The following is an 18,621-nucleotide window of genomic DNA, read 5'->3' on the forward strand; positions in this document are numbered from 1 at the left end:
CGTTGCCGAGCAGAACGATGAAGGTCGCAGTTGTGCCCCTCTATTGGTGCGAAGGGTAAAGGAAAGGGCACAAAAAAGTGCAGGGTGCCGTGCAATGGCAACATTGATGCAATTGTAGTCAATGTCTTGGGGCTTTGCTCGTCAACGGCACAGTTGCGACGGGAGCGATCAAAATCGGAGAAGCACAGAACCGCTCCGGGCGGGTGTTGGCCAACTCCCGTTCTGCAAGCGATAAATAATCAACCGATGGTTTTTGCTTTCAACGCACTGCTACCTTAACCGGTTCGAAAGAGGGAGTGCGTCGTATTTTTTGCTTTGTTTTTGCTCCTTCGTCTGACGCATGATCACACTTTGCATTGCAAGCGAAACGCGTGTGTGCAAGGAAGCAGAGGGCAACGGCACCACCGCTAAATAAATTCACCTCCCGCGGGACATACGTTCGTCGTCAGATGTAGCGAGATTAAATTATGCGTGTGTACGATCGTGTGTAAAAATACTACTACTCCCCTCTTTTGACACTGTCCAACTACAGGGAAAGTGGGGAACAGGGAACTCTGTGTGTGTGTGTTTTTGGGAAATTCGAATGCCCTGCCCTGAATGTCGGCAGCAGCTTTGCTTTTCTTACTGGAGCATGCCCTTCTGGGCTTCTGCGACCAAGACAAGCCGTACAGTGCGCGACACGCTCATAAATTGTGCATAAATTGCATACGGCCGTCGCACACCCGGAGGTTGTCCCCTGTGTGCCCCTCTTTAGACGACAATTGTGTGCATAAGGGATCACCTTGGGGGTGACCTCGGCTCAGGCATCACGGATTCGCATCGAACGGGAAGATTAAAAAGAAAAGGACAACCGTCCATGCGACAAAAGCGAACTCATCAAACGCTGCGCGCGCTGATGATTGGTTTATGCGTTGATTTATGTGCGCTTCGACCTGCTGCCGATGTACAATATATCCCCACGCGGTCTCTGTCTGACCTCTGACGGGCAGCGAATCCCTCCTGGATCCGGGAGGCAGGCGAAGGAGAAAGTTAATCAATTCGGCTGTCTGCGCGGCGCGCTGTGTAAGTTACGTTTTTGCTCTGCTTATTTTGTTCGTTTTCGGTGGTTCGCCTGTTGTAGTGCCCGATCGAGACGACGTGGAAAAAGGTCAATCCGATGCTCCGGGAAGCGTGTTGCGTCCGTCGATCAATTACGCTTTAAAATTACTTTTATCACCGAATTTAATGATGAATGTGTGGCTTTATAATAAAGTTTGCGCAAAGGGGGCAGGTCAGCATGCATGTGTACCGGTAGAAGGAAGGCACACGGACAGCATTCATTTGATGCTCGATTCATAACCGGCTCGGAGTGGAGCGCACTGGTCTGGGCGTTGCGGGTCTACATTGCATAAGCGTTTTATTAATCGATCATTGAGGCTGATGAAGCTGCCGTCGCTCTTGGAGTCTTATTTGTGGGATGTTGTAGCTTACCAATCGGGAGATATTACTTCTTCTGGACGATCCGAAAGTCCAAGGTCCATACGGCTGCGGTGTTTATATTTTATGCTTCTTAATTCGTCACGCCTTTTTCATGCAGCTTTCGCGCTGGCATTGATTAGTATTTTCTTCAATCGCTACTAATGGTCACAACTTAAGCTCAGCCGCTAAATGAAAATCTAATCGCTCCACGTTGGTTCACTTCAGGTTTCCCTCGGTGGTCTTAATCGCTCCAGCTTATTCACATATGGTCGCAATTACTGGTAGTGGACTTGCGATAGAGTTGTTACCTTCACGATTAAATCTAATCTTTCGATAGCGGTGTAGTGTTCTGATTGGGTTTCAATTATCGATTAATATAATGACTATATGTTGAGTATAAAAGAACATGGACTTGCTGTCTGTTATGTTTGTAAAGTTTGCTACAAAAACATTCTACATTTTGTATAAAAGCATCGGCATTTTACAATGCATTCAATGGTTGCTTAATTCGATGGAATGGATTTAATTCTCTTAACTGAATCGTAAACGTAATTTTTATCGCTTCCAGCTACACAGAGGATGTACAATAAAAGACACTTCCTTTGCTGTTTTATCTCCTGCGGAATAAAAAAGGCATCCGATAGACATACACACACATATACACACAACCCTTTCAAAAGGGCACCAACCTTCCAAGCTGGTACTCCATTAAAAGATCTAGAAAATTATTGCTCTCACGGGCGGTTTTTTTAATGCACTTGAATAGTAATTTCTTCCCATCCGTCCAAGCGCGGGCGCGCAATTCAGAGCAACCGTTCGGGGGCTGCGACGGCCACGAATTTAACATTGCCACCGAGCGCAATCGTAATAAATTTATCCACTTTGTCATGTTTTAAACATTGTTGCATCAACAGCGCCGCCGCAAATGTCACCATTGTTAGTGGCCGGGCAGAAGCGAACGCCAAACCACCCGCCCGGACGACGACGCTGTCAAACTCCCTTTCGGGAAGGGTTTTTTTACCATCTTGTGTCCGCGTTTTGTCTCTCTCCTCTCTCTCTCTCTCTCTCTCCCTCTCTCTCTATCTCTCTCTCTCTCTCTCTCTCTCTCTCCCTCTCTCTCTCTTCCTGATAGCTTCAAGAGGTTAGTATCACAATGCTCGCTCCCTTCCCCCCTCCTTCCGGAGTCTGTCTGCGCTCAATCTTTCGTAAGTGAGCCTGAGTGACTTGAACGCGCGGCGCGACAGACGACGAACCTTTTCGTCGCCAACGGTTGTGTGAGGAAAGGTTTGGGACCGATGACGATTACGGGATGGCGCGTTTTATTGCGCCTGGCTACCAGGCTTTATTTCTTCCACCGTGTCCCATTGTGTGCACCTCTGCCCTTTGCTTGGCCGGGGGGAGGCCTCTCCTTTCGTGCCTTTGCTTTTGCGACCCGCTCGGTTGCAAGTGAAAACGTGAACGCAAGGCTTCTCACCCGACCTGCTTGTATGGCTTCTGCAGCGCACTGAAGAAGCGCTACGAAGAACTTCAGGAAATGGAGTGAACATTGTAGTCACCTGAGTACCGCAATCGTACAGGGGTACAGCAACTCGGTACGTAGTGTAATATACAGTAATTGTAGCTCCAAAGTGCCACTTTATGCTTGGTGAGAATCAAAAACCGCCTCCGTACGGTTGCGAACCCTCTGCTGTAAGCCGGCTAATCATTACTACCCACACACGCGCACACTGTCAAACGGATCCTCTACCTCTGCACTGCACCGGTGTGCAGTTAATGTGTCTAACCCTCGTTTGATCTACTTTATGAGTGTGCGCTTTAGTGATTTCGAAATAGTAATAGCGCAATCTCTCTTGATCGGTTTCATAAACTCTCGGGGCGAAGTAATAATAAAAAAAAAAAATCTCGACACCAACTAGCACCGTGCAGCAGTATAGTCTATTGTTTTACGGTTTTATGTCCACTGCTTTCGAGCGCTTTCCGTAGTGTTGCAAACGTTTTTCACAGCCTTTTTTTTTGAGGGGCCGGACCGCGATGGGTTTTATTCGGTGGGTCAGTTTTGTCGTTACGTCACGCAATTTGAATTGGACCGGTCCGTTTTTTTGTTGTTGTTGTGGGTTTATTGTGGCGTCCGTATTCTGTGCTTTCACGCAATGAAACGCACTCATCGTTGGTGGCCGGTGACCTAATAACCGGTTAAACGCTCGCTGTAATGGTGCATTAACAAACAATTTGTAATGCTGTACGATTGCCGTTCCTCCCGGTATTACATTCGGCCGGGGGGGAAAAACAGGGACAACTTTCTCACTACCACCGGTTCGATCGGGTGGCCGCAACGGACGGAAGCACAATTCGTCTCACATTTCCAACACACTTGTCGCGGTTGAAAATTTAAAACAAAGCAAAAACAAAAACTCCAAGAATCTTGAAAATTTGTCCCGGCTCGTCCCTTGGGCCGTTTTTGTTGTTGCGTTTGCTGCTGCCCGGATGACCCACATTAAGCGGACATTAGCGTTTCTATTGCGATGTTTAATCTTTCTCCGTTGCCACGCCGTAAACGCTGCATCAAATCGAACCCGGCAAGAGGGCCCGTGGCACGCCTCCTCGACCCCGGTTGGGTCGCTTTTTGTTTTCGGGCGGGAAGCTGTTAAAAATCGTACCATCTCGAAGAATGCCACTTTTTGACCTCCCCACGCTTTCGTCACAGTTCGGCAGAGACAACGGCTGGCTGGGCATGGTTTTGTTTCTATATGCTCGTTCCATCATTCCGATTCGGATTGTAAAAGCTTCCCGCAGGCGAATGCCGCCGTTTTCATTCCCAACCTTGACAGGCTGCTACCCTCGGGCGGCGATTCGAATCCTGCACCCCGCGAAGGCCCACCCCACGTGAATTTGATGTCCCGATGCATATAAATTGAAAATTAACTTCATTTATATCTCGAAACTGATTAACTGAAAATGATAGCAAACGTCGCGATCTCCCTTCCACCTGGGCTGGGTGTGCGTATTTTCGGGAGTTCGGGAACCAACGCCTCCCCCGAAGGCTTCGCCCTGATCTTCCGAATCGAACGTCAAGCACAATCGGCAGCCACCACGGTCCACCACCGGTTTTATCGCGTTTCACCATGAGTGTGTGTGATTGGTTTGTTTTTATACCTTTTGCTTTCTTGCACGCGTTGCGAGATTAATTGATTGATATTAATTATTTTCTTACGCACAATCCATCGACAGGCCCCAGCTCTTGTGCTATGCCGGCGGTCAAATCGCACATTAAAACATTCCCCATCGATCGACAGACACAGACGAGCGATTAAATTTCTACAATCTATTAGCGATCCGCGCTTTCCGCGCTCCGTACAAACGCCGCACCGCACAGGAATTGAGGTTAAGCGACACTTAAAATCGCCTGCATCAAGTGCAACATTTTTGTGCCGATTTGCTTTTAATCCACCGATGGATGGCGAGTACATTGCAGTTTTTACGATACTGTCGCATTTCCTGCCTTTTTCCCACCATCCCCAGTTTAAAGCGCTTTTAAACGATGCGTTATGTGTTCACTCACGCAGCGAGTTGCTCGCGCCACATTGGCAGAAGGGGTTTAGCGACTCGCTTTTACGACGACGCGACCAAACGCACATAGTTTTTATGGCGTATTTATTGAATTTCTAAGTAGCGGTCTCGTCACTCGTCCGCAGCAATGCCAGCTTCTAATACCCGCTTTGACAGAGCCTTGGAATATCTTCATCACCACACAGGCACACACACACACACACGCATACACCACCGCGGTGGTTAACGGTTCGTGCGGAGACATAAAGTACAATCTTAACGAGATGTGCACAGGACGCTTATCGAGGTTTGCGAGCCAAGCAAGATTGTTGTACAGTGTTGCTCCTCGCCCAAGTGCACCCAGTGTATGCTGCTTTAGGATGGAAAATATTGCACCACCCGCCGGGCGCAAAATGGCAGCGTGGTATTACATGTGTCCCTGCCTCCAACGTCTCCGACGTGATCGACATTAGTCTATAAATTTGTCAAATTAATTTTAATTAATTTGTGTACTCTTGAGAAGATCAAGCAAGAGAGAAAGAGAGCGCACGATGCTATAAGCAAAAACAAACCTGACTCTGACGGATCGATATCACAGCCAGTGCCTCTGGCGGGGTATCGATATATACCGATTAAGCGACCTTTTCGGGCCGGGAGATCTTTAAACCGATCGATCGATCAAATGGTCCCCCTTCTTGGGCGGTGTTCCGGCATAATTTAATGAGACCCCGGATGGGATGGGGTATAATTTTCACATGATTATTACCCAGTCTTCTTGTCCCGTGCAAGGTTCGGCGAACGGGCCCTGACAGGGCACCAGAGCTCGGTCACGAAAAAGGGGGTCGTCCAAACGACGCGATATGGATCGCGAGTCCGCTCCGGCACGGGCAAAATGTCTCACTCGACCTCTGTCCGGCCGGGCCCTGGGTCGGTACGCAAATTCGTCGATCGCCGTTTGCCCGCTCGGGGGCGTCTATCGATCAATCGAGCAACCCGCCAGCACCGCGATGCGGTCAATCGGTTCTGCCTTACTTTCTCGTGCGGTCTGGCGGACAACGTTTCAAGGGCTTGCTGCGTGCGGAAGTAGGCATTTATTTGTCTGTCTAATGCTCTACCCCGTCAGCAGACCGTTGCATTCCGATGCGCTGGGAGGTCTCCCGGTGTGGCTCATCATCCGCTCCATCCTCCAAAAAGGTTCTTGTGCGCGCCTACAACCGTTGGTTTGAAGTCTCTTTTCTTCTTCGCTGCGTACTAAGCTGGGTCGCAACATTGTTACCCGGCGCACAATAGTCCATCATTAAATCAATTATTTCCCACTGCACTGCCCCGTTTTCTCGCTCTTTCTCGTGAGCCGAGGAACATTGGTTGACCGCTCTTTTGTCCCCCACGCTTAGAGGATGGTTTTTGGTGTAGGTGGAACAAAAGTTTGTTTAAAGGAATTTCTTTAAACCAAGCAAACGGAGCCATCGACCAGCGGGTCCGGCGGCCAAACAGATGCTCACCTACAATCCCACCTAACAAAGGAGTTGCAACCGGTAGGGCTTTGTTGGTTGAATTTCTTGCTAAGACATTGCTGATGTTTGAGAAAAAAACAGTACAGTGCTTGGTCGAAAAGCACCATCGTCAGCGGAAGAGGAAAAAAGCGTTTGGCATTTACAGACACAATCATGCCATTATGCAAATAGTTAGAGAAAACATGTCGTCCATACGGTGAGGCACGCGAGTAAGTGCCCTTAGGGACGGGACGAGGATCGATTAGGGGGCAAACCGTTTGGGGGAACAAGCAAACATAGGAGATCTAATCGGGTTTCCGCGATTCCCTTGAGATCGTTTGTGACAGATAAGTTTTCACTTATCTCCGATGTATTGGTAACATAATCAGCCTGGTTTGTTAGCATGACTTATGCACGTGTAGAAGGTTTTGGAGGGCGTTTGATTGGTGCACTGTCATCGTCATCGGGTGATGCCATAAAAAGAATGTTTGCCAAACCACTTGCTGCGAGACACCCATCAACGTGCGGCACGTTAATCAATCCCATTTCCAGCCGCTATTAACTGTACGGCCCCACACGACGCCAACTTGCATATGGCCCTTTAAGTAGCAGCAGCAGCAGCAACAGCGGTATGCTAATTTTATTTTCCCACCCGCATAAACACTCATTCAAGCGCGTAAAATAACTGTTTGAATAAGGCAACTTTTTATAAGCAACGCTGTTTTGTATCTCCCCTCCCATGGGCTGTATCTTGGGATCGTAAAAATTGACTCTTAGCCAAACAGAAAAAGACTCTTACCCTTCGCCACACACCTTCCCAAAAAACTCGTGCGTATCTTCATCGGACAATCACCGGGCGGTGATTTATAACACCCTCCGCCCCAAGCGAGCCCGTTGTGACCAAAGTGTCTCCGCTTCGGTTTGCCAAGTTTGCGAGAGAAAACCCGAACCCACCCACGCAAAACCGTTTAATCTTCGAACTCTACGCAACAATCGAGCGTTCCAACTGCTCGCTACTTTATATACAACCCTTTTTGCTTCACCAAACAAGTTCGTGAAGCACACTGCTCGTAGAATGTCATAATCCACCCGCAGGAAAAACGAGAATCAAACAAATAATCAGTGACGACGAGATGCCAAATCCGTCGCAAACTGAAGTTGCGCAGGCATAAGGGGAGGGGGGGGGGCTGCTTTCAAAGCATTCAAAGTTATTCATTACAATCAACCCCTGCAACCAGTTGTCGCTTAAATGCAACTGCCCAATGCAGGCTTATGCAGCCTTACGCACGTACAAACACACATATACACGCATACTCTACGCAGCCAATCAGGTGGTTTATCATTATTAGCGATTATTTATTGCACATTATTGAAATTATAATTTGTTCGTAAATAAGATTAAGCTGCCCTTTCCCTTCCCGGCACCTTGCGGAGGGGGGTTTACGGGTCAGGTTTGTTCGTTTCTTTTCTTCTTCATTTTGTTGTTGCTGCAATGCCCATAGTCACAAAGACGACGTGCTAACGGCATGACAACGGAAGGCTATCCCTACGGAATCGCGCATGGTGCGTAGGTTGCAACAAATGTGCCGTGGCCGTGTGCGCGGTTGCGCGCGCCCGACTATGCAGTGTTTTGCTATTAATCCCCTTGTTCCCTCTCTCTCCCTCTTGCCCGCGTGTGGTTTGTTAATGATGATGATGAAGGTGGATAAAAGTGTATCTACCCGGCAAAATATTTATGTCCGCCAGTGTAAGCTAATTAAAAGAAAGCGGCAGGCGAGCGAAAGGCCCAAGCGGTGCGGCGTGTGTTTATTATGATGAAGTTATCCACGGGCTTCAAGGTACCAGCGGCAACCACGCCGCACCATGCCCAAACAGACCAGAGAGAAGAATGCATTTTACAGTGGTGATAATGCCGATCGCTCCTCATTCGATCGAGATGCAATTTAGCTAGCCAGGGGGGGACGGAAAGAACCGTGCACAGCCGCCGCCGCCGAAGATGAGAGAATGAAGCAAATATCGATTTAATTCAATAGCCATAAAGTTCTAGGAAATATTTCCCTGCTGCCCTTGCTACCAGGTTCGATCGCAGAAAGGGGTGCACCGGGGGAAGGGTGGTTAGCGGGGAAGGTAGTTCAATTTGTGGCGGCGTCTCGGGCTGGAAAAGAAATTTTGCCGTCATACTTACAGGCCCACTCCTACGCGCCCTGCGGTTTTGCGCATAAATCCGCACTGTCCTTAGGAGCAAGGGGGGAGTAAGAAACGGGAATGGTAAGGACGACTGCTCGTTCCATTCGTTCCAAGGCGCCCCTGTATCAGGCAGTGTGTGCCGGTACCATACCGGGAACCGTACCGGCTATAAACGATATCGCGGAACCCGCATCATCAAGTCAGGCTGGGAGTATCGATGGCCAGGGGGGTAGTAGTGCTTGCTGCCAATCCCGTTCCCTAGAGAGCAAAATGTGATCAGGGGGGATGCGGAATGTCCAAGACGGAAGAGAACAGCGCGTGTGTTTGTGTGTGGATTGATTGGATTCAATCGATCCAAGACGGAACCGAGATTGAGACCACCGTACAGCATATTTCGATCGCGAGGGAAAGAGAGTCGCTGTCTCGGTACCGCCTACAGCTCTCCGATATGTATGTCCGTTACGGACACGCTGTCACTCGACCGACCGGTCCCATCACGTCCCAGCGTCGGTGTGGCGGGGTAATCTAATCGGGCTAAAGTAGATAGCTCTACCGTATCACAAACATTATAAATTAAGCCACAGCCTTGCTTGCGGTCCTCGGCGTGTGTTTCTTCCTTCCTTCGGGAAACCGGTACAACTCCCTCCCGCACAGGGAAATCCCATACCCATGCCGCTTCTTTATCGATTTGCCTAATCGTGCCGCGATCAATCGATCAATCGAGCTCTCGCTGACGCCGTATCGGCGATATTTGATCAGTGCTAAAGGAAATAAGTCCTCCCCGTTCGATGCGACCGATCGGGCGCGTTCGATTGCAGAATGGGCCAACTTCGTTGCACACTTAACACGGTTCTGGAACCAGGGGGAGGGGGGGGGGAGCATCGACTGACACATTTCAGCAAAAAGAGAGAAGAAAGAGACGGGAACGGTGCGATTGGTGCAATTGGTGCGATTGGTGCAATTGGTGCGATGGTTTTTGAGCGAACCGTGAAAAAGGGGAGCTAAACACGCAAAGATCGTCCGATTGTTTGTGCAAGCGATAGAAGAAGACAAGAAAAAGCTTCACCGCAAACTAGAGCGCTGAAGTAGAAAGACATTCACGCCCGTTTTACCATCCCTGGGGACAAATAAACACTCAACATATTTTTTGATTATTTGATCAAACGTTAAAATCCTTCCGAATACAAAACAGAGCGGATTAAGATTGCAGCAGCATACAAGCAAAAAATATGCTTTAATCATTTCAACAGCAATCCACCGACTGGAAGGAAGGAGGTAAAGAGCACGGCGCAATAATCCTCCGCTATCGAGCTGCGTGCAAATTTACACCAGCATTAATCAGCGGTGTGCGGATATTGATACTTTTCGGGAGTTGGCATTTGAAAATGCAACCAACGGCTATGCTACAATAAAAAAATGGAACAACGAAACACACTCGCAACGGATTACCCACCAACGGCTTCCCATTTGCATATCGTCAAGAAAGGAAGGTTACGTTCGATGGCACACCAATCTTAAAGGCTTAAAATGCATGTTTTCATGCTTGGCATTTGTCACACCCCTTGCCACAAGTGTGTTTCCCTAGGGGAGAGAGGGCTGCGTGTGTGGATATTTGACGTTTGCCGAAGAAATAATAAGCTGTGAGTTTGTTTTTCTCATCATTGCTAACACCGCGGGTGCCATTTGTAACGCTGCTGAGTGTTCCAACATATTTTCTAACTCCAGCCTAATTTACCCGTCCATTCTTTTCCATTACAAACGGTCCAATAATTAATGACCATTTACCGTATGCATCTAGATTCGGGGGGAGGTCGGTGTCTCGCTCTCATCATTTGTGTGGTTTTTGACGCGAACGCGGTAACGGTCGTTTGTTTTCGACTCGTTCACAATGCGCATTGTTCACAGCGCACAAGGAGTCGATCGCGGCCGATCATCGGTATTGCGACGGCGAATCGTTCCGTGCCGGATTGACAGCGAGCGAGCGCACCGGACTGCGTGCATTGACAGGCCGCCGTCCCAACCACCGGCTTAGAATCAAAGCCGAAGCCGGTTTACGTAGGGAAGAGTTTCTGCTGGCAGTCTGCGGCGACAAAAATGCAAAATAGAACGTACTTAGAACGCGCTCCGCCAGAGAACGCGGTGCGCAGCCAAACGCGCGGTTGACAAATGAAACACGGAAACGCCACAGTTTGCGCAACTCCTCACCGCGCACCGAGCGAGCGAGCTCGTACCTATCCTGTACGTTGTAGCCGCGGCTGCGATTTGTACCAACGGAATCGGAACACACCGCCATGGTGGTCGTACGCACGATAAGCTGGCTCCCGCTGGTGAATGGATCTGACTTTGCGGTGTGCACGATCGGGTCGCGTCCCCGCTGCACGGTTTAACGTTCATTATTTATTTTTCAATAATTTAACATAAATTTCCGCTGATGGACACATAAATTATGTTGTATTTTAATGACGATCGAGCCGATCGAGAGCAAGAGAGAGATCGGGTTCGGCTGGCATACACCCGGATGGTTTGTTGCTGTGTGTCATCGTCAAGCAAACTGGAAGGCAGGTCAGCTAGAATCGAATGCAATCGGTGCACATCGGTGAATCTGCGATATGTAGCATGCCCACGGCACAGGATGAACCGTAAGCAGACAAAGTGACGCTCTATTGACGGGTGCAGGAAGAAGATCATGTTGCTCTGCTCTGTCACGGACAACGGACCGGGAGTGTGGCGTAAAGGCTTTTGCCGTTAGGCAGCAGTGTTTGGTGCCGAGCCCTAAACATGGAAAAGCTCCATCTGCCGTTCGGTGTGTCTTGCTTTCCCGCCGCCCTGGCCGCTGTTCTGTTGGGACATTTACGCGCACAATGGCCCGAAAAAGGGTGGCTGCGGCGGAGCGCGCGGCAATGGTGAAAAATAAAGCACACACGATCAATTGCGGCGGAGTGGCACGGCAAACGGGCACGGCAAGCCACACCGCTACAGCCTGCAGATAACGAAAGCGCGATAAAATTAGCGAGCGAGGGAAATATGTTGTAAAATAAATGTAATTGGATTTACGGGTATCGTGGTGGTCGTAAATATGGGACAAAGTTACGGCCTCTCCGCCTCTGCCACTTGAGTATCGGGCAGGGAAAGGGAAGCAAACATTCCAGCCGACCGTTGACAGGTTGGAATGCATTACCGCGAACCTCACCTGCACAATCGGCATTCGTAATTGCGACGGGTGAAGATGAATTTAATTGACACTCGTCGGCGAGCAATGAATGTCTCCCTGCCCGCCATCAGCACTATCATTCTGGCCTTGGCACTCTCGGTACTGTGTTGCGCGATGCGCGATCAGTCCGGGAGCATGGAAAATGGAACTTCGATTTACGGACACACACACACACACACTCACACACCAGTTTTGTGTCAGCTGGATGCATCATTAGCGAGCAAAGTTGATGATGATGATCACCATCATTTGTCCCAAAGTTGTCGGCACATTGGGCCCCGGAGTACAGTGCTTCATGTTGCAGCGCATTGAATGGTTTGCGTGAATGATAGGCATTAAGAAAGCTCCCGTCGGCGTGTCCTGGAACGAAAGCTCTCTCGAACCCCCCCATCGGGCGCTCCAGTCGCACCAAAAAGTTCCTTCCATTAATTGACTGGACCCCCGGCCCCGGTGTAGCAGGTTTCCCGGTGCCCTCACCCTGCCAGCATAATATACACCGTTAGCTGCAAGCACCGACTGACCTGATTAGATCGACCACCGAGCCGAGTGAGTCACCGAAAGACGATCCGGTAATTGATTTCTCTCTCGCTCTCTCCCGCTTTCGTGAAACGGTATCGAGTATCGGCATTCCTGTGCAATCGAACGCTCGGCGATTGAGTTATTACGGTTTGGTTTGCGGATCGGCGGCACCGTCATCGATCATATTTATCCCCGGCGGTCACATCATTCCCCGGCAGGTCTGGCCGCGAGTAGTATGTTTTGTTCCGTTCCGACGCCGACACAGATGTCGTAATGATGTTAATTGTACTGTAATCAAACGCTTCCCGCCCTATCCGGCAGAGGGGAAAGCCTTTCGTTACGTTGTCGTCTGTGCCAGCTGGGCTCGACGACAATTCACGTCGATGATTGATGCAACAACTGGCTCCCCAGGTTTGGCCTGCTACACCCGATAAAGCCGATGCGCCTGAACTGACCTGCTGGATGATGAGCAAATCCCTTTTAAGAAACGATTTATTTCCGCACCGACTTACTGTCACAGACGCCACCGGGCATACGTTTCTAACCTGTAAATGGGACAACCGTCGTTTCTTCTTTCTCGAACTCATCGAACTCCCAAACACCCAAGGGAAAGGTGTATCTTGGTCAACACACCGGGGAGACTCAGCCGTCACGGGAACAATTGGGTCCACGGGAGAGTATCGGGGGAGAACAAGAAATCAATTAACAAATGGCGCACCCGAAGCACGCGGGTGAAATCGGGCGGCCGGCGGCAACAGGAACTCAATGTCATCCGCTTGATTGTGGCTCGGCCCAGAACCTAGAGCAAGTAGAGGAGAGTCAACCTGAACTGAATGGTTCTTAATCGCACCGCACGCAATCAAGGGGCCCGGGTGCTGGACTGGGCGGAAGAGGGTGGCATTGGGACGGTCCGGTAGCTAGCCACCAGGACACCGTGTATCACGATTTTGATCCATATTTTCGTAACCCCATTTTCTGCGAGCGTCTGTGCTGCGCTGTGTCGTGAATTGGCTTGCTCGTATCCTTCATTTTAGCGACGGACTGGGGGATTATGCTTTGCCATTTTGGGGCCTGTACGGTGCGCAACAGCCATTCACTTCCAGTAGGCCTTCCATGTTAGCCCACCTTTAACGGGGTGCGTATCGGGTGAGCGTGTACGCGCCCGGCAGTGGCGATTTTGCCAAGCTGCGGTGTTGGCTCACGGTCTTGCGGCGGCCCGTTCTGGAGTGCTCTTGACCGAACACGGGCACCTTCTCGTGGCAGACGGAAATGTACGCTCGAGTTAAGTGCATGAAGGAAAGAAGTGGTTGGTGTCGTTTCGCACCGCACACTTGACTAGCAACGCGCCTGAGCTTCGCGTTATTCGCATGGAATTTCTTGCTAGGTTTACTTTCTGGCCTCTGAAGTTGAACGTATTTTTGAACCTATCTGCCTTACTACTTTTTTCAATGCAAATTATAAATAAAAAGAAAACATAATAAACTGTAAAGTATATAAGTATACAGAGCAAATAACTAAACTGAATAAAAACGAATAATAGTAAGTATTAGGAATCCCCGGAATCAGTTTAAAAAGACTATGGAAGAATAAATAAATCAAATTCACGGAAAACCGTACTTTGTCGTAAAAGAAAAAGTAAATGTAAATGAGTAAAATAACCAATGAATGAGTTAATTCAATTGAATATAAAGGCTTAAACCTCAGAAAAAAAAACAGTTTCGGAGGCTGTTAGAAAACGTTCATTTCATAAATCAAGTTCTCACTAACACGAGACTTATTTGAAATCTTGTACCTAAATCGCAATTTGCATCCTTCCGGCGATTACTACAGCTAGAGTTTTCTCCATTTTTGTGTACACACACACAGTGTCCATCGTGTCAGGTTTTTGCATGGCGCTGCAAAACATTAGCCGACGTCTCCCTTCCCATTTTGGACCTCGAAGATCAGCCCGAGAACAAGCAGAAAAACAAGCTTGCCCAAACAAAAGGCAAACGCAACGCTTTCTCTCGCTTCAGGCCCGGGCGGGTGGTTGGTTTGGATTTAACGATCGACGCCTTTTCGGCGTTTTGTTACAACGCTCCGCAAGGAAGTTTCGCCATCCGCAACGCCGCAGTTTACCCGTCGCAAACAACCACCACAACATCAACAAAAAACATAACCGCCACTTAGTTTTGCAAAAGCTAGCGGACTTGATTTTGCGACCCCGGTGCGAGCACAAATGAGAATAAAAATGAGGTCATTATTATTGCCGTAGCCCGTGTTTCGCTGCTAGTGTTGGGCTGCTGCAACAGGTTGCCCAGTGAAAGGGGAAGCTGAAGGCGTTTTCAGCAGCGTTGCAACAGCTCCAGCAACACTTGTTATGCTGAGGCAGGCCAAAAACCTGCCGGCCAGCGCTAGGAACTTTCGGATCAGCTTCTACAGCCGTTGTTGTTAGTTAGTTTGTTGGTCTCAAGTTTCTCACCCGCAATAGGCAAAAAGGGGAAGCACGGTTTTGGCGATTCTTCACAACAACACCGCGGGCTCTCGAGTGGCACCCGGGGGGCGAGTTTTATAGTCCGCCTACCGCCCTGCTGCGGTGCTTCCGGCATTTCGAGTGAACGGCGGGAGCATCATCAGCGTGCGCCAACTGTGCCATACGCTCGGTGCCTTTACTCGTGTGTATGCTTTGAAGTAAACGCAGAAAAACAACAAAGCCCTTTGCAAACTTGGAGCTGTGGAAACAAGGGTTTGGCTGTGTGAGAAAATGATTCATCACTCAAGGCGCGCGGGCCCGCGCATGTTCGGCCTCTTTCGCGACCGCACACACTTGTCGCACACTCGAGGCGCTCTGCTGGGCAAACCGAGTGTTCCGCTGTCCATAGGTCGTTCCGATGCTCTCGTCGGCAGCGTGAACTTTGCCGGCGTACGGCGGGATCCTCTGCGTAAGGATTATCGGCGTGTACAGATACAGCGTTTCACATAAATAATTTATAAATGCACCACCACCACCACCATCGATCCACCATCAAGGTGAAGACGAACTATTGTTGACCGCGCTCGGCGGCATGCTTTTCATGTGCTGGAACGCGCACCAGGCGCTCGAGATGCCATTGTCTGACAATCGAACAGTTCCAATACCTCTCGATGTCGGTGCTCCATCAACGGGCCCACGATCGGGCGAATGGAAATCACTCGATCACCCACCCTTATCAGGATTTTTGGTCCGCCTCATGACGACGGTTCCGCCATGCCGATGGGGGTGCACTGGAGGGGGTTTGATTAGCTTGCACCCTTCTACCTATAATTTACAATTTCAATTATTCATACAAAGGCAACGCAAGGGAGCGCACAAGGAATATGCGCGCAAGCGATACGAGGGCAGTTTGGCACGCAGCAATCCCGTTTGGCGCGTTGCCAGGGCATGTGTGTGCACTAAAACAATTGATTCCACACGCCCCTTCCCTCCCTGTTGGTGTGGCTAGAGGCTGGCCATAGCTAATGAACACACAAGCCCACGGCAACCCACCTGGCACAGAGAGACACCGTTTGGGGCCGCTCGGACCCCATTTAGGCCATTCTCTCTCTTCGCTTGACCCTGAAACGTGTAAGGTACGCGGTTTGGAGCAGTAGAATTTAACAAACCGATCTGTATCTTGGCTGCCCTCCCTCTCCGTGCTCGTCCAGCTCTTTCAACTTCCTTCCTGTGTGACCTCGGGCAACGGGCGATATAAAATCATCCCGTCACTGTACGCGGCGTACCGCCGCTCCCAAAACCGACGAAACTTGAATGTCAAGTTGACACCTTTCACTGCCGTGGCATTGTTCGGCGGAGCCGGAGCTGATTTTATGCTCCGTGTGCACCGCTTGCCCCGGATCATCCCTGTGCCGAGTCGGGCATAATATTGGCACCTCGCGAACTGCGAACATCGCGCGGTCGTAAAACGTTTCGACAATCACCTTTTACGGCACACCGGGGCCGCTGTTTTGATGTGTCGATTTTTTGGGGACGAACATCAACAATATTGCAGTTTTTTTTTGTTTGCGTTGTTTTTATTTTCGAATGAATGGAACAGAGCATGTAGGATTGTTGTGCCACGCTAAAAGGGAGAAGAAGCTTTGTGATGCACTATCAACTTTTGTCTGTGTTATGTTATTCAAGTCACCGTTTTCCATTCATCGCGTAGGAACTACGGGGAAACCATCACAAAAAACATCACAAGGAATTCGCATACTGCACCCACCACTGTTTTGTGGCCGGAATGTGGCCCTCGCAGTGCCATATAGAGAGAAATGCAAGCCACGAACCGCTCTCGAAGGGCTTGAAGGATCGAACGCACGGTGTAGAACGCAAAACTCGACCGTTTGCTCATTGCTAGCCAGCTTTCAAAACACAGAAATCCCTTTCCCTTTAGGTGTATTCGCAAAAGGAATCAATATAAATATCGTCTCCCCGTGGACCAGCACAGCATTACGCTGCAAAGCGCACCTTGTTTCTTTCTTTTTTTTCAAATTTTGCAACAATCTCCCAATCGATCGTAATCGATCGCGGAAAACCGACGATGGCAGCGCAGTCTCGGGGCCGGCGAAGGGAGAGAGATGGATTGATTATTTTTATGTAATTGACATGAGTTTTCCGATCATCTGCTAATGAATGGCAATTGCATACACATGTTGCCCTGCGCTTAGATGCGATCGTGTCCAAGAAGAAGGAAGGGAGCATGGGGAGCGCAAAAAAGTGTCCCCATTTTCGATCCGCAGCATGACTGCACAGCGACAACGGCGGCTGGCCTGCTTTGTCGGTGAGAAAATGAGAGTGATTTTCTGCTTCATAAATCATTCATCACACATAACAAGCAGGAGCTCAATACCGGTCTTGCGGTGTTTCTGGTTTTCACTGCCCCGTTGGTGGTTCGCACCGTGAGGTAAGTAAGCAGGTAAAAATTACTCATAAAAACGAGTCCTTTCGTGGCTTTGAAAGGACCCGCACACACTCACACATATACACACATACACCGAATAGGGACCAGAACCTGCCTGATTGAGATCAATACATTTGTAATTGCTGCGGCTGCGGGCCCTTTTGGGCAAAAGAAACAGAAGGGAACCGAGCAACAACAGCCCAAAAAACCTGAACATCCAATCAGGCGAAGGGTTTTTTTTACTCGCATTGGTTTGGGAAAATCTCTCAAGTTGGGTTTAAAAATCGAAAGTAAAAAGCAACACACAGGGGAAGCCCTCACTTTACCGAATTTCGTTTGAAGATCTTTTGCGAAAGGGGGAAAAAACACCCGCTCACAGTGTTCGGAGGCTTTTCACACTTGTCGCACGATTGTGCGAGCGGAGCCGTAAGGGTGATCCTTCGAAACAACTTTCAGTTTTTGGAGCTCGATCTAGTTCTACCGGCACTGGTGAGCAGGAGCGGAGCGCAGCACAAGCCACCCGGGTGTAGCAGTGCACATTAAAAAGATCACTTTTTGGAGGTTGCTCTTGCTGATGATAAATGTTAGCGAGCAGCCACTCCCGAATTCGTGCGAGGATCGATCGCGTTGCACAACAGCGCAGCTCGGTCGACAATCTTTGATTGTGCGGTGTAGGTACGCCACGTCCCGCATGGGCGAAATTATATCAATGCATCAAACCAAACAAAACCTCCAATTGCTCTCGATGCTCTCGTTGCCAAGGTGTACCAGCGCGGCGACCGAGAACCTGCAACCTCCACGAAATGGAGCGCTCGTGGCCCGGCTGCACTTGAGGTTTCGTGCGATCGTTCGTTTGCATCACGTGTGTGACGATCGCTCGCAACCGTACTGAAGTGGGTGATGTTAAATGGCCTGGCTGCCAGAATGTTGATTGCGATCGTGCACGGTGGGCACGCACCGATCATATGTCATCTCGTCAGGTGAACTGCACGGTGCACCCGGACACTCGGCGGAGATACCAGTACCGCTAGGCACCGAAGAATAATCGTCAAAAGAATTGTCTCTTTTGAAGGGGGGTGCATAATGTGCACATTGGCAGGTTTATTGGGGTGTAAAACTCTTCGCTTTGTGTGATGCAATGGAGCGATCACAAAATCCAGCTGAATCCGACAATCGCTGTCACGCGAAAGATTTTGTTTGCTTTTTTGAGCGACGTGCAAGCTCGTTCGAAAGGAACGAGAGTTGCATGTCGAACTCTCTTTCGTTCCTCCCCCCGGGGCGTTTTGGGTAAGCAAATACAGGGAAGTTG

The 18,621-nt window shown here is 49.5% G+C and overlaps 1 protein-coding gene across 1 annotated transcript in view; it reads right to left on the reverse strand.

Moving 5' to 3' along the window:
* The window catches only part of LOC1273658 (cadherin-99C), a 149,284-nt gene that overhangs the window by 79,622 nt on the left and 51,041 nt on the right, over positions 1–18,621 (reverse strand). The window lies entirely within an intron of this gene.

The sequence above is a fragment of the Anopheles gambiae genome, chromosome 2 (genome assembly GCF_943734735.2).
Source record: "Anopheles gambiae chromosome 2, idAnoGambNW_F1_1, whole genome shotgun sequence".
NCBI classification, from domain to species: Eukaryota; Metazoa; Arthropoda; class Insecta; order Diptera; family Culicidae; genus Anopheles; species Anopheles gambiae.